The following is a 25,839-nucleotide window of genomic DNA, read 5'->3' on the forward strand; positions in this document are numbered from 1 at the left end:
CAGGAGATGCCTCTGGCACTGTGGCCCAAGATGTCCATCTCCATGGCAATGGTGAGAAACAGAGAACCAATTATTAAACAGTCACAGTTACACATGGAATTATTTGAGATTCATCCTGGGGGCAAGTGGTTAACAGTGTAATTATTTGAGATTCATCCTTGGGGCAAATGGTTAACACTGTAAAGTTGTGAAGAGGAATAAGTATGCTCAGTTTTTATTTTCCTCTTTGACTCAGTCATTTCTGCCTGGAGGGAAGAGTCATTAAGGCTCAGTTTTGGTTATCAAGGCTTCGAACAATCATTCTGGGCAGGAATATTTGCTAGGCACATTAGGTGACACCCCACAATTCATGTTGTTGAGCACAGACTTTTTAAAAACTATTGTGTTAAGAGGTTTATCACATCCAACCCAGGCATTATAATCAGTTGGTAAGGACTGTTGCTGAAGCTGAAACTCCTATACTTTGGCCACCTGATGGCAATAGCCGACTCACTGGAAAAGACTCTGATGCTGGGAAAGAATGATGGCTGGAGGAGAAGAGAGCAGCAGAGGATGACATGGTTGGATGGCATCACCGACTCAATGGACATGAGTCTGAGCAAGCTCAGGGAGATAGTGAGGAACAGGGAAGCCTGGTGTGCTGCAGTCAATGGGGTCACAAAGAGTCGGACATGACTGAGTGACTGAACTACAGCAATGACAAGTGCCGTGTATTGTAAGTACACCCTGGAAGGCTGGGAATGGTAGAAATGGGTTCCTAAGATATTCTTGGTATCCTGTCTGCTGGTTATGATCACACTACCTGCCAACCTCTCTGTTCTCAGGACAGAGGCACAGGAGATGTAGGGAAACGTTTTACAGCTCTGCCTTTGTGGGAAGAAACCACTGATTCAGATCTATTTTAGAGGTAAGTTAGAGGAAAATTCTCGCATGTATTTTTTTTTCTTTTGCAAACAACCTTGTAGAGAGTTAACAAATCTCCTTGCTTAATTTTGTTCTCTTCATTTGTTCTTAGGGAGGGATTACAGCTGGGTCTGTCCCTGGGCATGGCTTGATAACTACTGTGTTCTTAGATTTCATACCAGACTGAATCAAGGACACATAAGGACTAGATAAATGGTCTCCCATGAAAGGAGAGATCTCAGATGCGACCTTAGAGATGGCATGCTTGGAGCTGAAGGAACTATCTTGTCCCAGAGGTTCCTTTAGGTTCATGTGGGGATAGATTGTGCTGTGATCTGGAAGTGATCCCTGATCTGAAAACGCTATTGTTTCCCCCAAATCTTAGAATCAAACATTTCAAAGCATGAGACAAGTTTTGAGAGCATCTGAGTGAGCCCTTTCTTCCTATAAAAGAGGAAACTGATACCTAGAGAGACTTGACAGCCGGGAAGAGGCCACACAGCCCAGACAGGCCCAGCCTGGCTAGTGACCCAGGACTGGAGCTGGGCTCTGACTGAGAAGCCAGACTTAAGGGTCTGGGGCAGAAGAACCTGTCCTCTCACTTGTAGGCTGAGGTACTGACAGGTTGCATTCTCTTATCCTCCTTTAAGAAAAAATTAAGTAAGAATGTAAGGAAGTCAACTGTAGAATTTTAATCAGTAAAGGGATAGTTTGGAGGAGTATCTGTGAGTGATAATTAGACATGAGCACCTCCCACACCAAGACAGCCTCCCCTCCTCCCCAGCAGCTACCACTGGAAATGCAGGGTCAGCAAACCGGCTGGTGACTTCCTCAACACAGGCCAGGCCTGAGGACACTGCAGTGCCACAGGCCATGCACTTAACAACAGAATTTCATGAAAGTGGTCATTCCTGCCAGAGCTGCTCATTGCTCAAGGAAAATGAAAGCATTAGTCACTCAGTTGTGTCCGACTCTTGGCAACTCCGTGGACTGTAGCCCACCAGGCTCCTCTGTCCATGGGATTCTTCAGGCCAGAATACTGGAGTGGGTTGCCATTTCTTTCTCCAGGGGATCTTCATGACCCAGGAATCAAACTGGGGTCTCCTACACTGCAGGCAGATTCTTTACCATCTGAGTCACAGGGACCCTCTATTGCTCAGGGAATGGGTTTCCACCCTCAGGAAGAGGGAAGTTTTGGCTCACGGATGTGAGGGCTCCGGTGAGGTTACATGTTTGTAGCACAGTCACTCTGTCTGGGGAGGGGTGGACAAAAATCGTGCCCCAACCTGGTTGTGAATTTGGACACGGCCACCAATGAGCTGTGGGATTTGTCCTGGAGTCAGCTCCCTCACTGTAAAAAGCAGCTTACAATCCCCTCACTACACATCACACACATACACCCCCTCATGTACATATCCCCCACACACATCATACACACACACCACACACATACAGACACCATACACATACACACCACACACCACTCACATATGCCACATATCATACATACATACACGCCACACACATACACACACACTACACACATACACACAATATACATACACCATACATACACACCACACACATACACACACACCACACAATACACACACCATGCACACACACCACACACTTATACACAAACCACAGACATACACACATGCACACAACACGCCCATACATACCACACACACCTCACACAGATACACACACATACACACACCAAACACACACACCACACACATACATCCCCATAGATACATATCACACACACACACACACACACACACACATCACATACATGCCTTCACACACACACCAGATACACACATCACACACATACACACAGTACGCACCCCACGCATGGGGCCATGAGATTATATGCAGAATATGTAGCCTGCAGAAGGAACCTGATAAATGTTCTTTTATTCTTTTTACTTTTTAATTGGAGGATAATTGCTTTATAATGTTGTGTTCATTTCTGCTGCATGTATTAGCTCTATGAGTACGTATATACCCTCCCTCTTGAGCCTCCATTCCACCCATCCCTATATCACCCCTCTAGGTCATTGCAGAGCACGAGCTGAGCTCCTTGTTCTATACAGCAGCTTCCCACTAGCTGTCTGTTTTACACGTGGTCGTATATAATATCTTACGTTCTCATCTTACATCCTCTCCTTCCGTCACTGTGTCCACAAGTCTGTTCTCTGCTTCTGTGTCTCTACTCCTTCCCTGCAAATAAATTCCTCAGTACCATTTTACTAGATTTCACATATACACATTAATATACAATATTTGTTTTTCTCTTTCTGACTTACTTCACTCTGTGTGACAGGCTCTAGGTTCATGCACCTCACCACAACTGACTCACATTTGGAACTTGATAAACATTTGATCTCTCCTCTTTCAAACAACTTTTTTTTAAGCTTACATCTTTTCATTAATCAAAAGAGAATATTAGCACCTCACTTTTCATGACTGAATTTCCCAGGTGGCACTAGAAGAATCCACCTGCCAATGCAGGAGACACGGATTCAATCCCTGGGTCGGGAGGATCCCCCGGAGAAGGAAATAGCAGCCCACTCCAATATTCCTGCCTGAGAAATCCCGTGCACAGAGGAGCCTGGCTGCCTACAGTCCACGGGGTCACAAAGAGTCAGACGCAACTGAGCACACAGCACAGACTTTCATGATATATTCACCCTAAGCTTTAACCCAGAGATGTCTTTTTTTGCTTAAACAGCACTTTGGCAAAAGGAGACCTACAGCAGAATTACTGACAAATATTGACTTTTCTGGTGTGTCAGATGCCTTTACCATAAAATGCACGTAAATATAATAAACCATGAAAATACAGCTGGGAATAGTGTGAGAATCGCGTTGGATACAGAGGTGTGTGTGTATGTTTAGGACCCGTGACAGCTTTCATCTGTGTGTATCCTCCTAAAGCCCCTCGAAACATTCGCTTGTCACCTGTCCTTCTCTGTGACACGGCCATCAGCAGAGCATCTCCCGGAGGGGCAGGCTGAAGTCGGCGTGGCTTCTGCGCCCGGAGTTACTCTGCTCAAATAAATCAACCCACGTGAAGAATGGATGTGAGTATGTCTATGAGATAACTTTCTCAATGAAGTGTGTGTACACCCCTCAGAGAATCCGGCACCTGTGCTCTACTGAATTTTGGGTCTGTGTTCCCAACACTCTTGGTTGTTTATTCAATAGTCCCTCCTCAGCCCCTTCTTCTTGCTGGTGGTGATCACTTCTCATCATGGAGCCTGAAAACAGCAGGCATTCGTTCCCCACCCTCTCTGTGGCCAGGTCATGGGCCTGAGAGCCAATTGAGGCCAATGGACAAGAAGGTACGTGTACTGAGGCCTTGCTGAGAAAACCAGGCAGGGGAAGAACCTTCTTCCCTGTCTTTGGTGTGAAGGTGGCCCCTGGGCCAGTGGCTGTCGTGTGGTGGGCTCTGAATGTGGGGGTTTTATGGGCGGGCAGCAAGGATAAAAGTCAACCTTATGAGGCATCAGAGAAGACCCTGAGCCTCCAGAATTTTGTGTGAGATAATAATGGAGAGCAAGGAGATCAAACAAGTCAGCCCTAAAAGAAATCAGTCCTGAATATTCATTGGAAGAACTGGTGCTGAAACTGATGTGCCAGTCCTTTGGCCACCTGATGCAAACAGCCAACTCAGTGGAAAAGACCCTGATGCTGAGAAAGATTGAGGGCAAGAGGAGAAGCGGGTGACAGAAGATGAGATGGTTAGATGGCATCACCAACTCAATGGACATGAGTTTGAGCAAGCTCCAGGAGTTGGTAATGGACAGGAAAGCCTGGTATGCTGCAGTCCATGGGGTCACAAAGAGTTGACACCACTTAGTGACTGAACAACAACAATAAATAATGAACTTTATTGTAAGCCCCTAGAAATGGAATATCTTATTAATGGCTGAAAGCATCCAGAATGGTGGGCTTGTTGTCCAAACCCACCCTAGGTTCTGTATGCCTTGGCTTCTGTTTCACACGTTTATCCAGCATCTTCAGGTGAGAGTCTGTGAAGTTGGTTGTAGAGGCTAGTAGGTTGTAGATAATCTTCATGTTCATGTCTGGAGTGGAAAAGGGCTTGGCCTAAGCAGTTAGTGACAGGACTTCCCTGGCAGTCCAGTGGTTAAGATTTCACCTTCCAGTGCACAGGGTTCAGGTTCCATCCCTGATCAGGGAGCTAGGATCCAACATGCCTCTCGGCCAAAACATAAAAAATATTGTAACAAATTCAATAAACATTTTAAAAATGATCCAGATCAAAAAAAAAATCTTAACTATTCCTTTCCTCCCCACCCCTACCCCTGGCAACCATAAGTTTCTTTTCTGAGTCTCTTTCTGTTTTGTAAGTTCATTTGTATCATTTCTTTTTAGGTTCCACATACAAGGGATGTTGAGTTTGGGATGGTCATGTGCACGATACTATATTTAAAATGGATAACCAACAAGAACCTACTGTACAGCACAGGGAACTCTGCTCAATGTTACGTGGCAGCATAGATGGGAGGGGGTTGGGGGAGAATGGACACATGTATATGTATCGCTGAGTACCTTTGCTGTTCACCTGAGCTATCATAACATTGTTAATCGGCTATGTTCCTAGTCACTCAGTTGTGTCTGACTCTTTACGACCCCATGGAATGTAGCCTGACAGGCTCCTTTGCCCATGAGGATTCTCCAGGCAAAAATACTGGAGTGGGTTGCCATGCTCTCCTCCAGGGGATCTTCCCAACCCAGGGATCGTACCCAGGTCTCCCACATTGCAGGCAAATTCTTTACCATCTGGGATTCTTTACCCAACAGGGAAACCCAATCAGCTATACCCCCCAATACAAAATAAAAAGTTCAAAAGAAAAATAAATCTTAAAAAAACATTAGTGACTGTGAAATAGCACAGTGGTAAACATTTCTTTCTCAGTCATAGTCTCTGCTCTTGTTTCCTAGTCTGCATATGTTGAATAGCTTCAGTGTTTCTCTGAAATTCAGCACCACATGCAGACACTCCCTAGCAGCTGCGTGTTTCATTTGTCACATATACCGTGAATGCCTGTGGATGCCAGCCATGTTCTAGATCCTGGGACACATGGATGAATAGGTCAGAGCCATTGCCCTTGGGGACTCATAAGTTGGTGGGGAGACCCAGAGACAAATAGATGACACCGCTAAAACCAGACTCTTATCAGCTCGGGTCTTGGCAGGAAACAGATGGCCCAATCATAAAGTCTAAGTGAAGTGAGTTTAATTAAATAGCTATTCAGGGGGTGTGGAGGGGTTTCCTGTGGTGACTGGCATCTGGGGAGCTGATGGGTCAGCAGAGGGAGTGTGGAGTGAGGCCCCAAGAGAGCTGGAAGCCAGAGACCCTTGGCTACTGCCCACCATCCTCCCTTGCTGACCCCAGAGCTAACCAGAGGTCAAGAAGCCAGGGGACAAGCAAAGGAGCCTAGAAAGCTTAGATCCTGGGATTCAAAGCACAGTGGAGGCAGAAAATGGGACCATGTGGTGGGGCACCTGCAAATAACCAGCAGAGAAGAGAATTGGCTTTGTCCCAGGGCCTTTGACCATGATAACCACCTCTCTCTCTTCCTCCACCCTGAGCCTTCTTCATTCATCTCTTGGAGAACTATACCCCAGGCCTTGCTGGAAAAGGCCATTGAAAGAGGTGCAGAAAAACCACTTGGGTCTCAGGGACTACAGAACTGCATGTGCATCACCAGCTCAAGCTTAATTAAAAATTCACAGGGTTGAGAGCCTGCAGCCAGGCTAAGGGGAAACAGAGAGGATTAAAGAGGTTTCATCGTAGAAATTGAGCACGGCTTCTAGGACGGCTGGGGCACTGGGAGATGAGACAGTACTTAACCTGCTTTAGCTTCAGCCCAGGGATCCTGGGCAGGACGTGCTGGAGAATGGAGACCTTCATCTCACCAACTGAGAGCACACGTCCTGAGGAATGAGAACATTTAACTTTTAATGAACTCAAATCTCTTTCATCAAATCTGTAATGAATCCTCATGCTGCCCAGACTAACACTGGAATTTTTATTCATTAATTCTAATTATGATCCATATGTCCTACCCTCGAAACACACTCTTACCTTTTTTTCTGTTCTTTTTTTTTTTTTTGCAGCAATAGACCAGTCCTGTGACTGGAGAGCAGTGGTTTCCCAACGGAACGTTAAGTTCCTCAGAGTGAGGTCTGTAGGTCCCTGGAAGGAGGGAGGAGCCCTTGAAGGTTCACTCCACCCAAGCCTGAAGTCAGGATGCCCACACCTGACTCACCTGCCCCATCTGAGTCCTCACCCTGGCCCCTGAGTGCCCTTGGAGAGCAATGTCCCTATCATTCCTAACTTAGCTATCTGGGGCTTTTCCATCCCAATAATGTACCTTTTTATTCAGTCACTGAGTCGTGCCCAGCTCTGCAACCCCCATGGACTGCAGCATGCCAGGCTTCCCTGTTCTTCACCATCGCCCAGAGTTTGCTCAAACTCATGTCCATAGAGTTGGTGATGCCATCCAACCATCTCATCCTCCCTCTGTCATCCTCTTCTCTTGCCCTCAATCTTTCCCAACATCAGAGTCTTTTCCAATGAGTTGGCTTTTCACATCAGGTAGCCAAAGTATTGGAGCTTCAGCTTCAGTATCAGTCCTTCCAATAGATATTCAGGCTTGATTTCCTTTAGGATTGACTAGTTTCATCTCCTCGTAGTCTAAGGGACTCTCAAGAGTCTTCTCCAGCACAAATTACCTATGTGCAATTTTAAAGTCCTGCGGGGGTTCTACAAACTTTTATGAAGAGCGACGGAGCCTCTGAGCACACTCTGCTCTTGGGAGGCAGCCCACCTGCACCAGTTGAGCATATCCCTGGTTTTTTCCTTTTCTGTCTCCAGAAAACACGCTTCTGCTCCTCTTCCCAGAGTCTCCCATTTAGGCGTTGCCTTGGGGCTCCCCTGCCTGAGATGCCAAGTCTGTCCTCAAACAGCGCTCCCCCTCACTTGCTGTGCCCCTGCCTCACTCATACATGTTTCCTGGCTTCCCATCCTCTCAGCATCAATAAAGTTTCCACATAATTTGGTTACAGCAGTTCAGTGTTTACAGAACGATGCTCGTAAATGCTGTTCACAGCTGAGTCACAGTGCAAGCTATTTGTTTTTTTTGTTTCTTACACAACATTTTCTTTGCAGCTTACCGTTGTACCAGGGTTGTGTGTGTGTGTACATTTAACTATTTATTACTACCATACTTTCAAACTCTGAAATTTATTAGTGTAAATCTCCTGTTTCTATAGCCAAACATGTCAGGGTGTCTGTCCACTCTTCCCGAGGAAATGCCCTGTCCTGCCCTTGTTTTCTGAATCCCAATTCTTCTTCTATGGTTCCCTCCCCCGTTTTAGAGGCTATACCCTGAAGCGGCTTCCTAACAAATTTCCGCGAATCTCACACATCCTAGCAAGTCTGTATTCCATCCAGACACTTGGTTGATTTTCTGGCTGGAGACAGAATTTGAGGATCAGAATCATTTCTCCTTGGAATTTTGAAAGCTCTGCTTCATTGTCTCCCGCCTTCCAGGCCTGGTACAAGGATGGGCAATTAGTGCCATTCTGTCCTGAAGTCTTGACCTGTGAATGGCTGGTTCACCCCTGGAAGTGTTTGGGGTCTCCTCCTTCATGGGGTCCTAAAATTCTGCAGTGATGTCCTTGGACTGGCTCATTTTCAGACTTCAGGCAGGGTCCAAGGTGGACCCTTTTAATCTAGAAAATATTATCCTTCTAGGAAAGCCTCCTCTCAAGTTCTAGGAAACTCTTCTTTGTTATTTCTTAAATAATTTCCTTCTCACTGTATCCTGTTTTCATTCCTGTGATTTGCTGGTTGTTGTTGTTAAGTCCTTCAGTCGTATCCAACTCTTTGTGACCCCATGGACTGTAGCCCACCAGGCTCCTCTGTCCATGGGATTTCCCAGCCAGGAATACTGTAGTGGGTTGCCATTTCCCTCTCCTGGGAATCTTCCCAACCCAGGGATTGAACCTGTGTCTCATGTCTCCTGCATTGACAGGCGGGATTTTTTTACCATTAGAGTCACCTGGTAATTGGACAGTAATTAAGTAAATCTTTTAGTAAAAATGACACTCCAGAGGCCCCATTACCAAGCACGTTTTCCCTGATGTCACCCAGGATCCAGTTTCAAAAGCCCCACTCTCTGGGGGGTGGTGGGTGTTGTTGTTCAGTCATTCAGTTGCCCAGTCACGTCCGACTCTTGGTGACCTCATGGACTGCAGCTCTCCAGGCCTTCGTGGGGGGTTGGTACTTTTCCCCAAAGCCTCCCACCTTCCACTTAAACCAAACAGCAGGGGAGCTATTCCCCAGGGATGTTATAAATTCAAGTTTCCCCTGTACTTTGAGATCCAAGAGTAAAGGAACCCTGAACCTCCAAGGTCATTATTATTGGTTTCTGTTAGAAACACACCATGCCTGTTAAGTAAGTTTCTAAAAATATGGGGCTGGGGCCAGGGGCACTTGGCTGGCAGGTCTCTGTTTGCTGAAGGAGCTGGTAACTTACTTTGGCTTGGCTTTTGGAAGGAGTGTGTGTGCCAGGTAAGAACAAGGTACCATTATGAAGAGAAGAGTGACCTCACTGCTCAGAGACTAGAGGAGACCACACCTGGAGGACCATTCTGTTTCTGGAAGCTTAGTTACAGAACGATGAGGTGAAGACTGGAGGGCTGCCAGGAGAGTAGAAAACAAGAAAGAGATGCAGGAAATTAAAGCTGCTGGAGTATGAAAAAAAAAATCTCAGGAAAGCACCCATTCCCATGTTGATAATTCAACATTATTTAGCAAGAGTTTACCTGGAGAAGGAAATGGCAATCCACTCCAGTATTCTTGCCTGGGCAATCCCATGGACAGAGGAGCCTGGTGGGCTACAGTTCAGGGGGGCTGCAAAGAGTCAGACATGACTGAGAGTCTGAGCACAAGCTAGGGTTCAACAGGGGTAAGACTTGACATTTTAGAGAATTCAGAGTGAATAAAAGCCAGAACCCTTCCAATATAGAAAATAAGGGGCCAGAGCAGCTGTCATTTACAATCACCCCAAATTTTCCTAGTTATTCTGTACACAGAGGAGCAGCATGTTGCTTCATGAGAAATACTGATTCATCTCCTGAGCTCCTGTTATATAAACATGGCGTCATCAGGCCAGATAAACAGACAGTAAACAAGCCAGAGCTCACTCCTGTCTTCCACCTACAGAAGACTTCAACTGAATAACAAAGCGACGCCTAATACAAATGACATTGTGAAATCAGTCCCTGTCCCCTAGAAGAGGTGCTGTGAAATGCCAAAGTCTAAACACAGCAGAAAGAAGGCTGCAAAGAAAAGTCAGTTCTCTGAGCAGAAGGCTATCTTTCTGGGATTCAAAAACAATCATATACATGCAGTCATGGGATATTTTATTTTAAGATTATTTTGTGTGTGGACCATTTTTTTTGAGTCTTTGTTGAATTTCTTACAATATTGCTTCTGTTTTTATTTTTATTTTATTTTCTCTTTATTACTATGTTCTGTTTTCTTTGGGTTAAAATTTATTATTATTATTATTATTTATTTTCTTTTTGGCTGTGCTGGGTCTTTGTTGCTGCACGGGCTTTTCTCTAGTTGTGGTGAATGGGGAATACTCTTGTGGTGCTTGGGCTTCTCATTGCAGTGGCTCCTCTTGTTGCAGAGCGCGGACTCTGGGGTACACAGACTTCAGTAGTTGCGTGCTGGGATTGTGAGATCCTGTTTTCAATCCATTAGCACCTTGGCTTCCTATGAGCAACCACAGACCACTAAAGATGCCCAATGGGCCCTACTAATGGAGGATTAATGGGACATTTTGTTAGTGAACCGCCGATGGACATAGTGATGCTGCTTACTGTGAACAAGTCTTCTTCCAGGTGAGTTCTCTTGTCTATATTTGAGGCACCCCCTACCCACACATTCATCCTTAAAACTGTCTATCTTTCTGGGCTGAGATTATTCCTACTTGGAAAGGAACAACCTGAGCCCATCCAGGTGAATGGATTAACTGCAACCTTAAAGGAACCCGCATCTTTGGCTTCATGTAGTCACCATCTCTTGGACAGCAAGGGGATCAAACCAGTCAATCCTAAAGGAAATCAACCCTGAATATTCATTGTAAGGACTGATGCTGAAGCTGAAGCTCCAATTTTTTTTTAATTTAATTTTATTTTTTAACTATACAATATTGTATTGGTTTTGCCATATATCAACATGAATCTGCCACAGGTATACACGTGTTCCCCATCCTGGACCCTCCTCCCTCCTCCCTCCCCATACCATCCCTCTGGGTCGTCCCAGTGCACCAGCCCCAAGCATCCAGTATCGTGCATCAAACCTGGACTGGCGACTCGTTTCATATATGATATACATGTTTCAATGCCATTCTCCCAAATCATCCCACCCTTTCCCTCTCCCATAGAGTCCAAAAGACTGTTCTATACATCAGTGTCTCTTTTGCTGTCTCGTATACAGGGTTATTGTTACCATCTTTCTAAATTTCATATATATGCGTTGCTGCTGCTGCTGCTGCTGCTAAGTCGCTTCAGTTGTGTCCGACTCTGTGCGACCCCATAGACGGCAGCCCACCAGGCTCCCCTGTCCCTGGGATTCTCCAGGCAAGAAAACTGGAGTGGGTTGCCATTTCCTTCTCCAATGCATGAAAGTGAAAAGTGAAAGGAAAGTCGCTCAGTTGTGTCTGACTCTAGCGATCCCATGGACTGCAGCCCACCAGGCTCCTCGGTCCATGGTATTTTCCAGGCAAGAGTACTGGAGTGGGGTGCCATTGCCTTAGTATACTGTATTGGTGTTTTTCTTTCTGGCTTACTTCACTCTGTATAATAGGCTCCAGTTTCATCCACCTCATTAGAACTGATTCAAATGTATTCTTTTTAATGGCTGAGTAATACTCCATTGTGTATATGTACCACAGCTTTCTTATCCATTCGTCTGCTGACGGACATCTAGGTTGCTTCCATGTCCTGGATATTATAAACAGTGCTGCAATGAACAATGGGGTACACGTGTCTCTTTCAATTCTGGTTTCCTCAGTGTGTATGCCCAGCAGTGGGATTGCTGGGTCATAAAGCAGTTCTATTTCCAGTTTTTTAAGGCATCTCCACACTGTTCTCCATAGTGGCTGTACTAGTTTGCATTCCCACCAACAGTGTAAGAGGGTTCCCTTTTCTCCACACCCTCTCCAGCATTTATTGCTTGTAGACTTTTGGATAGCAGCCATTCTGACTGGCATGAAATGGTACCTCATGGTGGTTTTGATTTGCATTTCTCTGATAATGAAGCTGCAATATTTTGATATGAAGGGCTGACTCATTGGGAAAGACCCTGATGCTGGGAAAGATCAAGGCCTGGAGAAGAAGGGGGTGGCAGAGGATGAGATTTTGGATCTCATCACCCACTCTTTGGACATGAGTTTGAGCAAACTCCAAGACACAGCGAAGGACAGGGAAACCTGGCACGCTGCAGTGCATGGGGTCGCAAAGGGTCGGATGTGACTTAGCAACTGAACAACAACAACACAGTCACCATACAGGGTTACATGTGTGACGAAACGCACCAGTCATCTCAGAGTGGGGACTTGGCCCAGATAGCAGTGTGGCTTCCATCTGTCAGCATCACACAATAGATCCAGAGATGTGGTTGGTGGGGGCTGCTGGCAGGAGGCACAGGAAGTTCGAACCAGGAAAGACCAGGCAGTTACAGCCTTGGAGGAGGGTGGTGGATCTTACCTGTGCCTGTAGTTGGGAAGCAGTATCTGTTGCAAGGCAAGGCTGCAAACCAGCCAGTCAGAGAGAAAGAGGCCAAGTCCACAAAAAGAAGCGTGTAAGTCAGCAACCGTTAAAACCCTGGGAAAAGGAGTTTAAAATCTGACGGGAGCACCAGAGGCCCAGAGGGGTCAGGGCTGCTGGCCGTGGAGGAAACACAAGTAGCTTCGGCTCCTGGTCTGTCCTTCCAGCCAGGGAACCGATCATGGGCAAGTTCTGCTCCATGTGCTCTGCGACCCCAGGCGGCCTCCCCACCTGGCAAGAAGTGCAAGAGGCAGACCCCCAGGTGTGGGATGCAGGCCTGAAGGGGGCCTGAGCCTGGAGCCCCAGGTGTGTTCTCTCGCCTGTCCTCAGACACGTGAACGGAGGAGATGCACAGGTGAATGCACACAGGGGAACACGCGCTTCCATAGGTCAGGGAGGCCTGGGGAGCTCGTGCTTCTGCATATGAAACAAAATGTTAAAGCAAATAGAAGCCGCAGCTCCTTGTGCTAGGGAGCATCTCACAGGAATGAATCGCGGATACCTCAATAGTTACAGTTACGAACGGACTTGGTCTCAGTTCTTCATGACCTCTAGTGGCAGGAGAGCGGGCTTGCTGTCTCTCCAGGTGCTCTGGCTCCACGTCTGCCTCATTATTTTCCCAAATCCCTTGTGTCCACCCAGCTGTCCAGCCCCACAGCCACTGCCCCGCCCGGGCCTCCCATGGCTGAGTGTGACATCAGCCCAGAGCCCCTGGGGATGGACTGTGTTATGACTCACAGGCTTTCTGTTTCCTTTCTGAAATCAAAACATTGCCAGTTCCCAAGTACAATAGCCCCCTGGCGTTAGCTGAGGCAAGGGCCCGCTGTATGGCCACTGTTGGTCTCCCACCTGAGGCTCCTTGAGAAAAAGTTCGAGTTTGCTCCTGGAAGAGAATTTTTCTCTCTCTCCCACTTTGGCTTCTCTTTATCTCTCTGGCTGCCCCCTCTCTTCCTTTTATTACCCCTTCTCTTCCCCTCCTGATGCCGTTCTCCCTCTCACAGCCTCCTGACACCTACTACTGGGTGTGTAGGGAATGGCATAAACCTTGCCTGTCCCATGCAGCCCTCTTGTGACCATGAGGAGAGCCAGACTTTGGTTGAAGTGCACACCAAGGCTGGCAGAGCAGAGAAGTAGGAAGAAGTCAGGTCTGTGGGGGCATCTTTGAGCTGCGGGTCTTGCCAAGCCTGGACCTGCCCTCCATCTGAACTTGCCTCGTGTGTGATGATAAACTTCCTTATTGTTCAGACCAGTCTGAACCAGTCTCTTTAGTTTTCCTTCTAAAGCACAGATTTTATCATTGTATACCCAATGTGGCGTGTTCTCCATCACCTTCAGGATACAGTGCTTCCTCCTCAGCTCAGCTTGGGGCAGAGACCCTACCCACCCCAAAACTCACTGTCTTCCCAAAACTCACTTCTCCAGCAACTAGGAGCCACTCAAAGCTCCTCAAGCTTCCATGCCTTTGGGGAGGATACTTTCTGCTGCAGTGTGCTCTCTCTATTGTCAATCCAATACATACTCTGCCTTCCAGATTCAAAGCTTCTCTGAGCACCTCTTCCTGATCCACTGGCTGCAGGATAGTGGAGGGATTGAGAGAACAGACTGGGTTGGGTGAGTGGAGAGGACACTGCCAAGAAAAGGGAGGGTATGATGAGACAGAGGAAAGACAGAAACTTACTCTGATCAGAGCATTGGAGGCCCTGGATCAAGCCTTACATGAAGGCAACATTCCTTCAGACTTTAAGAAATTCTTGTGAGTTTTTACATTTCCTATATTGTTTAGGTTATGTTTTGCCACTAAAAGCATTCCATATAGTTTTCCCAAATTCAAGTTTTTAATCATGCTTTGTCTAACAGCTTTCAAGGTCGAAGGCCAAAAATGGTTTGGTTTTCTGTTCCCTGTATTAGAAGATACCCACTGCTAATCTGTTCAAGTTAAATCAGCTTCTCACTTTTGCAAGTTTATATATATGTATATATACTTCAAAAATTCTGCCAATTAACATGGGTTGTTCAAGGAAATGCTGAATTCTAGACAGTCACAAGTTTGGCTGTTTCTCTTAAGGACAAAATTGAGTGCCTGATCAGTGTGTCATATTTAAATTGCACTGAGGGCACAGAATAAAAATACTAAAATTATACTCACTTTATAAAAGTACCAATTTTTGATGTAAAATGCATAGTTTCTCAATGATCTAATTTTTTCCAGCAGGATCAAGGGTTGCACATCTGTTAAGGTCATGTGCTTCCTTCTTTCAGCAGGTTTCATTCCAACCACTCCCCCTCCTCCATGAGCAAGGTCTTTCCAGACTAATTTGCAACCTGGGCTTCTGTGGCTTCACCTTGGAGTTTCACTCAAAGCAGCAAAGTCCTAGCCCAGGGAAATAGTGTGAGAGGTTGGAGGCAGGTTGAGATCTGGCAGGGGAGGAAGAGGCTTTGCAGGGCCCTAATCTCCCTCTGTGAAAGAGAAATAGATTTAAGGGCCTAGATCTGATACATAGAGTGCCTGATGAACCATGGACTGAGGTTCGTGACCTTGTACAGGAGACAGGGATCAAGACCATCCCCATGGAAAAGAAATGCAAAAAAGCAAAATGGCTGTCTGGGGAGGCCTTACAAGTAGCTGTGAAAAGAAGAGAAGTGAAAAGCAAAGGAGAAAAGGAAAGATATAAACATCTGAATGCAGAGTTCCAAAGAATAGCAAGGAGAGATAAGAAAGCCTTCCTCAGTGATCAATGCAAAGAAATAGAGGAAAAGAACAGAATGGGAAAGACTAGAGATCTCTTCAAGAAAATTAGAGATACCAAGGGAACATTTCATGCAAAGATGGGCTCGATAAAGGACAGAAATGGTATGGACCTAACAGAGGCAGAAGATATTAAGAAGAGGTGGCAAGAATACACAGAAGAACTGTACAAAAAAGATCTTCACAACCCAGATAATCACGATGGTGTGATCACTGACCTAGAGCCAGACATCCTGGAATGTGAAGTCAAGAGGGCCTTAGAAAGCATCACTACGAACAAAGCTAGTGGAGGTGATGGAATTCCAGTTAAGCTATTTCAAATCCTGAAAGATGATGCTGTGAAAGTGCTGCACTCAATATGCCAGCAAATTTGGAAAACTCAGCAGTGGCCACAGGACTGGAAACGGTCAGTTTTCATTCTAATCCCAAAGAAAGGCAATGCCAAAGAATGCTCAAACTACCACACAACTGCACTCATCTCACACGCTAGTAAAGTAATACTCAAAATTCTCCAAGCCAGGCTTCAGCAATACACGAACCATGAGCTTCCAGATGTTCAAGCTAGTTTTAGAAAAGACAGAGGAACCAGAGATCAAACTGCCAACATCCTTTGGATCGTCAAAAAAGCAAGAGAGTTCCAGAAAAACATCTATTTCTGCTTTATTGACTATGCCAAAGCGTTTGACTGTGTGGATCACAATAAACTGTGGGAAATTCTGAAAGAGATGGGAATACCAGACGACCTGACCTGCCTCCTGAGAAATCTGTATGCAGGTCAGGAAGCAACAGTTAGAACTGTTCCAAACAGACTGGTTCCAAATAGGAAAAGGAGTACGTCAAGGCTGTATATTGTCACCCTGCTTATTTAACTTCTATGCAGAGTACATCATGAGAAACGCTGGGCTGGAAGAAGCACAAGCTGGAATCAAGATTGTGGGAGAAATATCAATCACCTCAGATATGCAGATGACACCACCCTTATGACAGAAAGTGAAGAGGAACTAAAAAGCCTCTTGATGAAAGTGAAAGACAAGAGTGAAAAAGTTGGCTTAAAGCTCAACATTCAGAAAACTAAGATCATGGCACCTGGTCCCATCACTTCATGGGAAATAGATGGAGAAACAGTGGAAACAGTGTCAGACTTTATTTTTTGGGGCTCCAAAATCACTGCAGATGGTGTTTGCAGCCATGAAATTAAAAGACACTTACTCCTTGGAAGGAAAGTCATGACCAACCTAGATAGCATATTCAAAAGCAGAGACATTACTTTGTCAACAAAGGTCCATCTAGTCAAGGCTATGGTTTTTCCAGTGGTCATGTATTGATGTGAGAGTTGGACTATGAAGAAAGCTGAGCACAGAAGAATTGATGCTTTTGAACTGTGGTGTTGGAGAAGACTCTTGAGAGTCCCTTGGACTGCAAGGAGATCCAACTATTCCACACTGAAGGAGATCAGCCCTGGGTGTTCTTTGGAAGGAATGATGCTAAAGCTGAAACTCCAGTACTTTGGCCACCTCATGAGAAGAGTTGACTCATTGGAAAAGACTCTGATGCTGGGAGGGATTGGGGGCAGGAGGAAAGAGGGACGACAGAGGATGAGATGGCTGGATGGCATCACCGACTCAATGGACGTGAGTCTGAGTGAACTCCGGGAGATGGCGATGGACAGGGAGGCCTGGTGTGCTGCGATTCATGGGGTCGCAAAGAGTCAGACACGACTGAGCAACTGAACTGAACTGAATCTCCCTCCCCCTTCCTCCTCCTTCCCTGGTCCTGCTGAGTAAGTCACCAGCACAGACATGCTAACCTCACATCCCGCTTGGAAAGCACATAAAGAAAAAGACACGAGCTGTTCTAAGAGGCTATGATTTGGCAGTGTCACTAAACAGTTTCTTAGTTGACTACTCCACAGCATCAGCTTCCCAGGTGCCGAAGGTGGGACTGAGGAAGGTAGCTGGCCCATCAGGCTCCCAGCGCAGAGCCGCAGTGATGATGGGGTCTGTCTGACACAATCCCTCTCTGGTCACAAGTGAAGTGCAGCACAGAACTGCAGTGACAATGTCCATCTGACACAATCACTCTCTGGTCACAAGTGAGGGAAGCATGACCCAAGAAAAATAAAAGAGGAATTTGGAGCTTGTGTGTCTAAAAGGGGGATGGCTGTAGGCATGGCTGGATCCAGGCAATCAACAGATGCTCCAAGCCAACACTGGCACCTGAGGAACCTGTCAGAAAACAACACTTCTCTTTCTCTGTAGTTTTGGCAAACACTGGTGCCTTTGTTTAGCTCTCAGGGAGATGACTTGGCCCTGTCCACCTGTGAATAGCTGTGATATTCTTGAAGTTACTAGCACACACCCCTGCCTGAAGCGCTAGGGCTTCCCTGGTGGCTCAGATGGTAAAGAACCCACCTGCCAATGCAGGAGACACAAGAGACGTGGGTTCAGTTCCTGGGTTGGGAAGATCCCCTGGAGGAGGGCATGGCAACCCTCTCCAGTATTCTTGCCTGGAGAATTCCAGGGACAGAGGAGCCTTGCGGGCTACAGTTCACGGTGTCACAAAAAGAGTCAGACATAACTGAAGTGATGTAGCACTTAGCACTGGTGCCCCTCATCAGCCTGGCATGTGTTCCTTACCCCTTCCTGGCCTGTGATCATGGTGGGCAAAGGATGGCTGAGGGCTCTGCTGGCCAGGCCTGGGTCACATGGCTTGTCCCTAGTCTTCACAGGGTATGTTCTTTTGCTGTAACAAAGGACCCAAAAATTGGTGACTGCAAAGAACATAAACGTATAATCTCACAGTCTGGAGGCTGGAAGTTGAGTCAAGGTGCTGACAGGGCTCTTTTGATGTAGTGGGTACTGTCGCCACTGGTGACGTGTGTTAGTCTCTCAGTCATGTCTGACTCTTGGTGATCCCATGGACTATAGCCTGCCAAGCTCCTCTGTCCATGGAATTCTCCCGGCAACAATACTGGAGTGGATAGCCATTCCCTCCTCCAGGGGATCTTCCCAACCCTAGAGTTGAACCCAGGTCTCCCACATTGTAGGCAGATTCTTTACTATCTGAGCCACCAGGGAAGCCCCAGCTATGTGTGACTGAGGAACTGAAATTTTAAATTTTATTTAATTTAACCATAGCTGGAATAGCTGCAGTAGCTAAAGTTAAATTAATTAAATTGAATTTTAAAAATTCAGTTCCTCAGTCACACGAGCAGCCACATGCCCAGGCATCCAGCAGGCTGGTGGGCTTGCAGCCATGGTCCTGGATTGACCAGTGCACTCATCCCATCATCCCAGAAGTTTCTGCAGCCCAGCCGTGGCATGGCTCACTGTCTTCGGCTAACGTGCGCCATTCCCCAGCACTGCCATTCCCCAGCACTGCTGTGCTGGAGCTAGAAAAAGAAGGCTTTAAAATAACCGAAGGGGGAGGACACTTCAGCAAGCGCATCTTTCCAGTGGAAAAGTAGGTCAGTCACAGCAAACAGTGTCTCCAGGGGGTGGGAGTCAATTCCAGGAGTCAGGGGTGGCATGAGGTGCTCAGGGCTCAGGGCTCCCTTTAGAAGGGTTGTTCCGCCTTTGTTTTTAGCTCTGTTGAGTCCCTGGACACTTTGCTCATCTCCAAGATTCCCTGGACACTTCGCTCATCTCCAAATTGCAGAAACACCCTCAGACCCTGGTTTTTGATTCCCCGCTCTGCGCTGTCTGACTTTTCCACATCCACAGGCCCTGCGTAAGTACTCCCATCTCTGTGGTTTGGGGACATGGCCCACTGGGGTGTCATTTATTCGAAGGCTGGAGAATTAATATTCATGAGCACTGCTCATCCAAAAAACACAAAGCCACACTCTCCTGTACCCAAGGCCAGGCTGTAATCACATTCCACGCTCCCTGGGAGGGGATGCTGGGTTTTAAAATATTCCAGGGCCACCCCACCCCCGACTCCAAGATATTGTTGCTGAAGTCCCTGGGGCCAGGATGGGCAGGTTCTTGTTGACGTTGAACTCTCCGTTCCCACTTCATGCAGAAAAACAACAGACACCAGGGGAGACGGGAAAGACACACAAGCGAGGCCGACTTGTATCTGATTATTTAAATGTTTCCAGTAAAAATCCACAGAGAAGGCAATGGCACCCCACTCCAGTACTCTTACCTAGAAAATCCCATGGACGGAGGAGCCTGGTAGGACTCCATGGGGTCGCTAGGAGTCGGACACGACTAAGCAACTTCACTTTCACTTTTCACTTTCATGCATTAGAGAAGGAAATGGCAACCCACTCCAGTATTCTTGCCTGGAGAATCCCAGGGACGGCGGAGCATGGTGGGCTGCCGTCTATGGGGTGGCACAGAGTCATACACAACTGAAGTGACTTAGCAGCATCAGTAGCAGTAAAAATCCAAAGTTTGTACGAATACCGTGTTGAATGTTTAAATTAATCCTGCCTATGTATCTTCACTGCCCTTCTTGGCTTGGTTTGTAGTTCTTCATGCATTCATTTATTTTTTTTAATTTATTTTTAATCGAAGGATAATTGCTTTACAATATTGCGTTGGTTTTTGCCATACATCAACATGAATCAGCCATAGGTACCCCTATGTCCCCTCCCTCTGGAACCTCCCCCTGACCTACCACTCCTTCTCACCCCTCTAGGTGGTTACAGAGCCCCAGTTTGAGTTCCCATGAGTCATACAGCAAATTCCCACTGGCTATCTATTTATATATGGTAGTGAATATGTTTCCATGCTACTCTCTCCATACATCCCACCCTCTTCCTCCTCACCACTCCATGTCCATAAATTTGTTAATTCATTTCATAAATGTTTATTGATTGCCTAACCTGGGCCAGGTACCAGGGACACTATAGTAAACAGGACACGTGTGCCCCCAACACCTAATAAGAACCTACTGTGTTGTATAGGGAAATCAACTCAATGCTCTGTGATGGCCTATGTTGGAAAAGAATCTGGAAAGAGTGGATGAATGTATAACTGATTCACTTTGCTGTACAGCAAAAAGTCACATAACACTGTAAATCAGCTATGTTGTTTGTTCAGTTGCTCAGTCATGTCTGACTCTTTGTGAGCCCATGGACTGCTGTACGACAGACTGCACCATCTCCTAGAATTTGCTCAAACTTATGTCCATTGAGTCTGTGATGCCACGCAACCGTCTCACCCTCTGTCATCCCCTTTTCCTCCTGCCCTCAATCTTTCCCAGCATTACAGTCTTTTTCAATGAGTTGGCTCTCTGCATCAGGTGTGAAGAAATTGCTTGACTGAATTCCAGTTCCACTGATACCACCCAGAGCAGCCTCAGCTGCTGTGTCTGTCACCAGAGGGGGTGTTGACTGTCAGGCAGCCAGAATAAAGAGTGGACACAACCGATGGGGCAAAGATCCTGATGCTGGAAAAGATTGAGGGCAGGAGGAGAAAGGGGCGATAGAGGATGAGATGGTTGAGTGGCATCATTGACTCAACGGACATGAGTTTGAGCAAACTCCAGGGGATAGTGAAGGACAGGGAAGCCTGGCATGCTGCAGTCTATGGGGTCACAAAGAGTCGGACTCACTGAGCGACTGAACAACAACACTGATGAGGGAATAGGATCACACATCAGACTGGGCTGGGTGGACTGAGCAGGGGACCCAGCACAGAGCCACAAGGCCTGGGCAGTCACAGGGTTCCAGGTGGCATACTAGAGACCCAAGTCATTATCCCAAAGAAGGAGACAATCTTGACAGAGGTGAGAATTCTCTTCACTTGATCAGTGAGCCCCTCAATATCCAGATAAGTCATTACTGAGCCTGAAGTCTCTGAGCTGCTGAGCAGAGGAGCCCAGATTTCCCTGGATCTCTGTGCTTTCTCTTAACTCCACATTGCTGAGCAAATGGCCCCAGGAAACAGCCCCACCCTGCTGACTTGTCTAGAATCAAATAAGCCCTCGCACTTCTGTTGCTATGGCACACCCAGGAGTCACGTGCTATGGCACACCCGGGGTCAGAGTCCCATCCTAGTCTTTCCTGCTGGGCCATTTTCTCACAGTTGGCTTCATTTCATCTCCATACTCCTCTTTGCAGAAGACATTCTTGATGTGACACTCCAGTCCTCCCCCAGAGCTGCAGCCTGCATGTGGAGCCACTTTGATGTGAAAGACTTGTCAGGGGCGATGCTGTCCTTCTGTAGCACATTTCTGGAAAAGAGCTTTGATTCGTCGGTTCTCAATTCCCCAGGGACAAGGACGAGTATGATGGCCAAGTTGGGGCTTTGGAAACTCCCATGATGCCCAGCCAGCTGTGTACTCACCGCAAGCTTTAACTCAGCTCCAGACCTTCAAAGGCCCAGACACAGCACAGGCTCAATAACTGATTTGCAATGATATGTGAGTTTCTGGTGTACAGCAGTGACTCAGCTATGTTCTTTTTTCATATTCTTTGTTTAATTTTTACAATGTTGTATTGGCTTCCACCATACAACAATATGAATCATCATCTGATTGCTTTTTATAGTTTCCAGTTGGCTGTTTGGATTCTTCATCTTGTCATCTAATTACATCTTAATTGTAATTTGCCCAGATCTATCAATATCATTAGCTGAGACGATGAGCAGGAAGTTACCGAGTATCTGCCCTGTGCCCAGCCATGCTCCACGTGGTCCTCTGTGTTGCCTGGACCTTACTCAAGATCCTCCTTACTCAGTGTGGCCCTCCTTTCCATGCTGACCACAGAGGTAGAGAAAGGGGTGACAGGACCTCACAGTGGTCTAAATAAAGGAGGTTTAGTTGAAAGAATTATGATGCTGTGAGTTTAAAAAGTAAATGTAAGATGTAAAGAGATTTCTCCGTGGCTCCCAGGGTGGAGGGACAATGTCCAAGGAGGGACAGACTTGGAAAGGGCCGCCCCAAGGCCGGTGCAGACCTCCCGGGGAAGTGCAGCTGCAGCCCCTGGATGTTGGAGCTGCTGGCAGGAATGGTGGGGTAGGAACTGGTCTGCAGGCCCTGGGCGAGCAGGAATCCCTGGGGCACAGGTAAGCCTCCACCAGGGTTCAGGTGTGCAGAACTGCAGGTAGGACGGCCCCGCAGTTGGGAGACTTGGGGCTTGTGTGGAGGGGTTGCAGGGAGGTGACTGGAAGGCCCCTTCCTCATGTCCTGCACCTGAGACTGGCCCCCTCCAGGGGGGCATGTGAGGACATGCTCTGGAGTTCAGCCCCAGCTGTGCAGAAGCTAATGGGAGCTGCGATCTGAGAGGTACATCAGGATGGCCAGCATGTGGGATGTCTGGAGGCTGCAGGGCAGGATGGGAGTGAAGCCCTCAGAGGCCTAGTTCTCACCAGCTGCCCTAAGCCAGGCCTTTCTCTTTAACCTGAGTTTGCATTTGGCAAACCTAAGCCTCTTAATTTATGGCAGATGCCAGTCAGCCCGTTTCTAGAGGCCTGGAGAACATCTCCCAGAGACCAACATGTGGATAGAGAATCAGGGAGGAAGCCTGAGGCCAGCTGCTGTCCACGTAGCTGCTCGTGGTCCAAACACTGTCCTCATTGCCCCTACCTGCCCTGACACGGCTCGCGTCTGAAATGCCAGCTGCCAGTGTTGTGTGAGAAGAGAAGGCAAGAAGAACCAACCATTCACCTTGTCATCACCACCCCCTCCCCAGCTGTATCAGGTTCCTAAGGCTGATGTGACAAAGCCCATCCACCAGATGACAAGCAGCATAAGTGTATTGTCCCTGGTTCTGGAGGCCAGGTGTCAGAGGTCATGGGGTCACAGACATGGTCCCTCCTTACTGAGTCTCTGTCCCAGCCCTTCCGCCCCCACTAGTGTCTCCTAGTGACTTGACTTGTAATATGTGCGTAGTTGCTCAGTCGTGTGCAACTCTTTGCGACCCCGTAGACTGAAGCCCACCAGGCTCCTCTGTCCATGGGAATTCTCCAGGCAAGAATACTATAGTGAAGTTGTCATGCCCGCCTCCAGGGGATCTTCCCAACTCAGGGATCAAACCCAGGTCTCCCGCATTGCAGGTGGGTTCTTTACCATCTGGACCACCAGGGAAGCCCTTGCCTTGTAATGTGTTCCGCCTAATCTCTGCCTTCATGCTTACTTGGTCTTCTCCTTGTGTTCTTGTTTATGTCCAAAGTTCTATTTTTTATAAGGAAACCAGTCATATTGAATTAAGCGCCCACCTTCCTCCAATATGACTTCATCTTAACTGATTCTATCTGCAGCCACCCAGAGTCACATTCTGGGAACTGGTGGTTAGGTCTTTAAGCTGTGAATTTGGAGGGACTCAGTTGAACCCAACCTCTTGCCCTCCTCAGGCTACTCCCTCGTGGGCAGCAATGAGGATGAAGCTGGTGTGGGGCTTGGGGTGATCTCAGTGGAGGAGAGTGGGGGCCAGGGCTGGGCAGGGCTACAGGACTCCATCTAAGAGCTCTTCTTTATTAAACTGCTTATTTTTATTTGGAGGATAATTGCTATACAATATTGTGTTTATTTCTCCCATATATCAACATGAATCAGTCATAGGTATATGTATGTCCCTCCCTCATGACTATAAACACATGAAAAGATGCTCAACATCACTCATTATTAGAGAAATGCAAATCAAAACTGCAATGAGGTATCAACTCACATGTGTCAGAACGGCCATCATCAAAAAATCTATAAACAATAAATGCTGGAGAGGGTATGGAGTAAAGGGAACCCCCTTGCACTGTTAGTGGGAATGCAAATTGATACAGCGTCTATGGAGAACAGTACGGAGGTTCCTTAAAAAAAACTATGAATAAAATTACCATATGACTCAACAATCCCACTAAGAGCTCTTCTGTCTCCCTTCATCCCTTCCCTCCATCACCATCCTTTTGGGGCCTCATTTTCTCCTGTCCCAAACGTCCCCTGTTGAGCTGACCTGCTGACCTTCCATCCCATCTTTCAGGTTTGCCTCGCCATCTGGAGGTCACCTGTTTCCTACCAGACCCATCCCTGCCTCATGGCTTCAGGTTTCTGGTTTCCCAGCCCCAGCAGCCTGGCCAGCTCCCAACTGTGCTGCCCTCCAGAAAAGTGTAGGCCAGGGTTTCCCTGAGGGCAGGGCCGACTCTCACTAAGTCTGGGGTTGTCATTATTGTTTAGTCGCTAAGTCATATCCAATGCTTTGGCGGCCTCATGAAATGTGGTCTGCCAGACTCCTCTGTCCATGGGATTTTCCAGGCAAGATAATGGAGTGAGTTGCCATTTCCTCCTCCAGAGGATCTTCCTGACCCAGGAATCAAACCCACGTCTCCTGCATTGGCAGGCAGATTCTTTACCACTGAGCCACATGGGAAACCCTGAGCTAGAGGGACCGTGCAGTAACTGATGTTCATATGAGCATCTGAGTCTCGGAAGAAAGGGGCCTTTGGGTTCACCATGGGCAGTAAGTGAGTTCTTGTCTTAGAAATACTCCCATAAACAAGTTTTTAAAAATCTATAACAGGCTTCAGTTACCCAGGGAAAACCACTCAGCTGGAATATCATGGTGTCATGAAAATTCTTTGTAAAGGGAGACCTGAGTTAGCTGTTATTTATTTATTTTTTTTTTAAGAAAAAAGCTGCAATAACCTGTTTATACACCAGATGGCAGAGTTGATTTTCCTTTGGCTTTTAAAAACCATTCCAAAATAAAGAGTTGGCCCCTTTCAGGTGGATACGACTTGACTTACACCTTTTCATGCAAGGACATCAAACGCTACAATTCCTTTACTCTGAGCCTTTTCTTGCAGAAGTAGAATTTCCGGCCATCTGAAGGGTGTGATTTGGGCTAGTTCATACCTATTTTGTCAAAGGATTAAGTGTTTGACTTATCGACTGACACAATTTTTCATGTGGTTTTTTTAAATTTTTTGTATACAATTATACAACCATAAAGAAGGCTGAGTGCTAAAGAATTGATGCTTTCAGATTGTGGCGCTGGAGAAGACTCTTGAGAGTCCCCTGGACAGCAAGGAGATCAAACCAGTCAGTTGTAAAGGAAATCAACCCTAAATATTCACTGGAAGGACTGATGCTGAAGCTGAAAGTCCAATATTTTGGCCACCTGATGCGAAGAGCCGACTCAGTGGAAGTGACTCTGATGCTGGGAAAAAATGAAGGCAAAAGGAGAAGGGGGTGGCAGAGGATGAGATAGTTTGATGGCATCATCGGCTCAATGGACATGAACTTGAGCAAACTTTGGGAGATGGTGGAAGACAGAGGAACCTGATGTGCTGCAGTTCATGGGGTTGCAGAGTCCAACACGACTTAGCGACTGAACAACATGCAACCTGTTAGCTGAT

At 46.9% G+C, this 25,839-nt stretch overlaps 2 long non-coding RNA genes across 2 annotated transcripts in view; one reads left to right on the plus strand and one right to left on the minus strand.

The window, feature by feature from the left end:
- Nucleotides 1-626: 626 nt before the first annotated feature.
- LOC139185653 (uncharacterized) lies at nt 627-22,267 on the plus strand. Its single transcript, XR_011569150.1, has 4 exons — nt 627-715; nt 3,853-3,998; nt 10,650-10,863; nt 21,612-22,267. It is a non-coding gene; the product is annotated as an uncharacterized lncRNA (long non-coding RNA).
- The window catches only part of LOC139185654 (uncharacterized), a 92,468-nt gene continuing 71,410 nt past the window's right edge, over nt 4,782-25,839 (minus strand). Inside the window, exon 3 of the long non-coding RNA XR_011569151.1 lies at nt 4,782-6,879. This is a non-coding gene — a long non-coding RNA (uncharacterized lncRNA). The remainder of the gene's footprint in view (nt 6,880-25,839) is intronic.

This window comes from Bos indicus, chromosome 11 (genome assembly GCF_029378745.1).
Source record: "Bos indicus isolate NIAB-ARS_2022 breed Sahiwal x Tharparkar chromosome 11, NIAB-ARS_B.indTharparkar_mat_pri_1.0, whole genome shotgun sequence".
In the NCBI taxonomy this organism is placed as follows: domain Eukaryota; kingdom Metazoa; phylum Chordata; class Mammalia; order Artiodactyla; family Bovidae; genus Bos; species Bos indicus.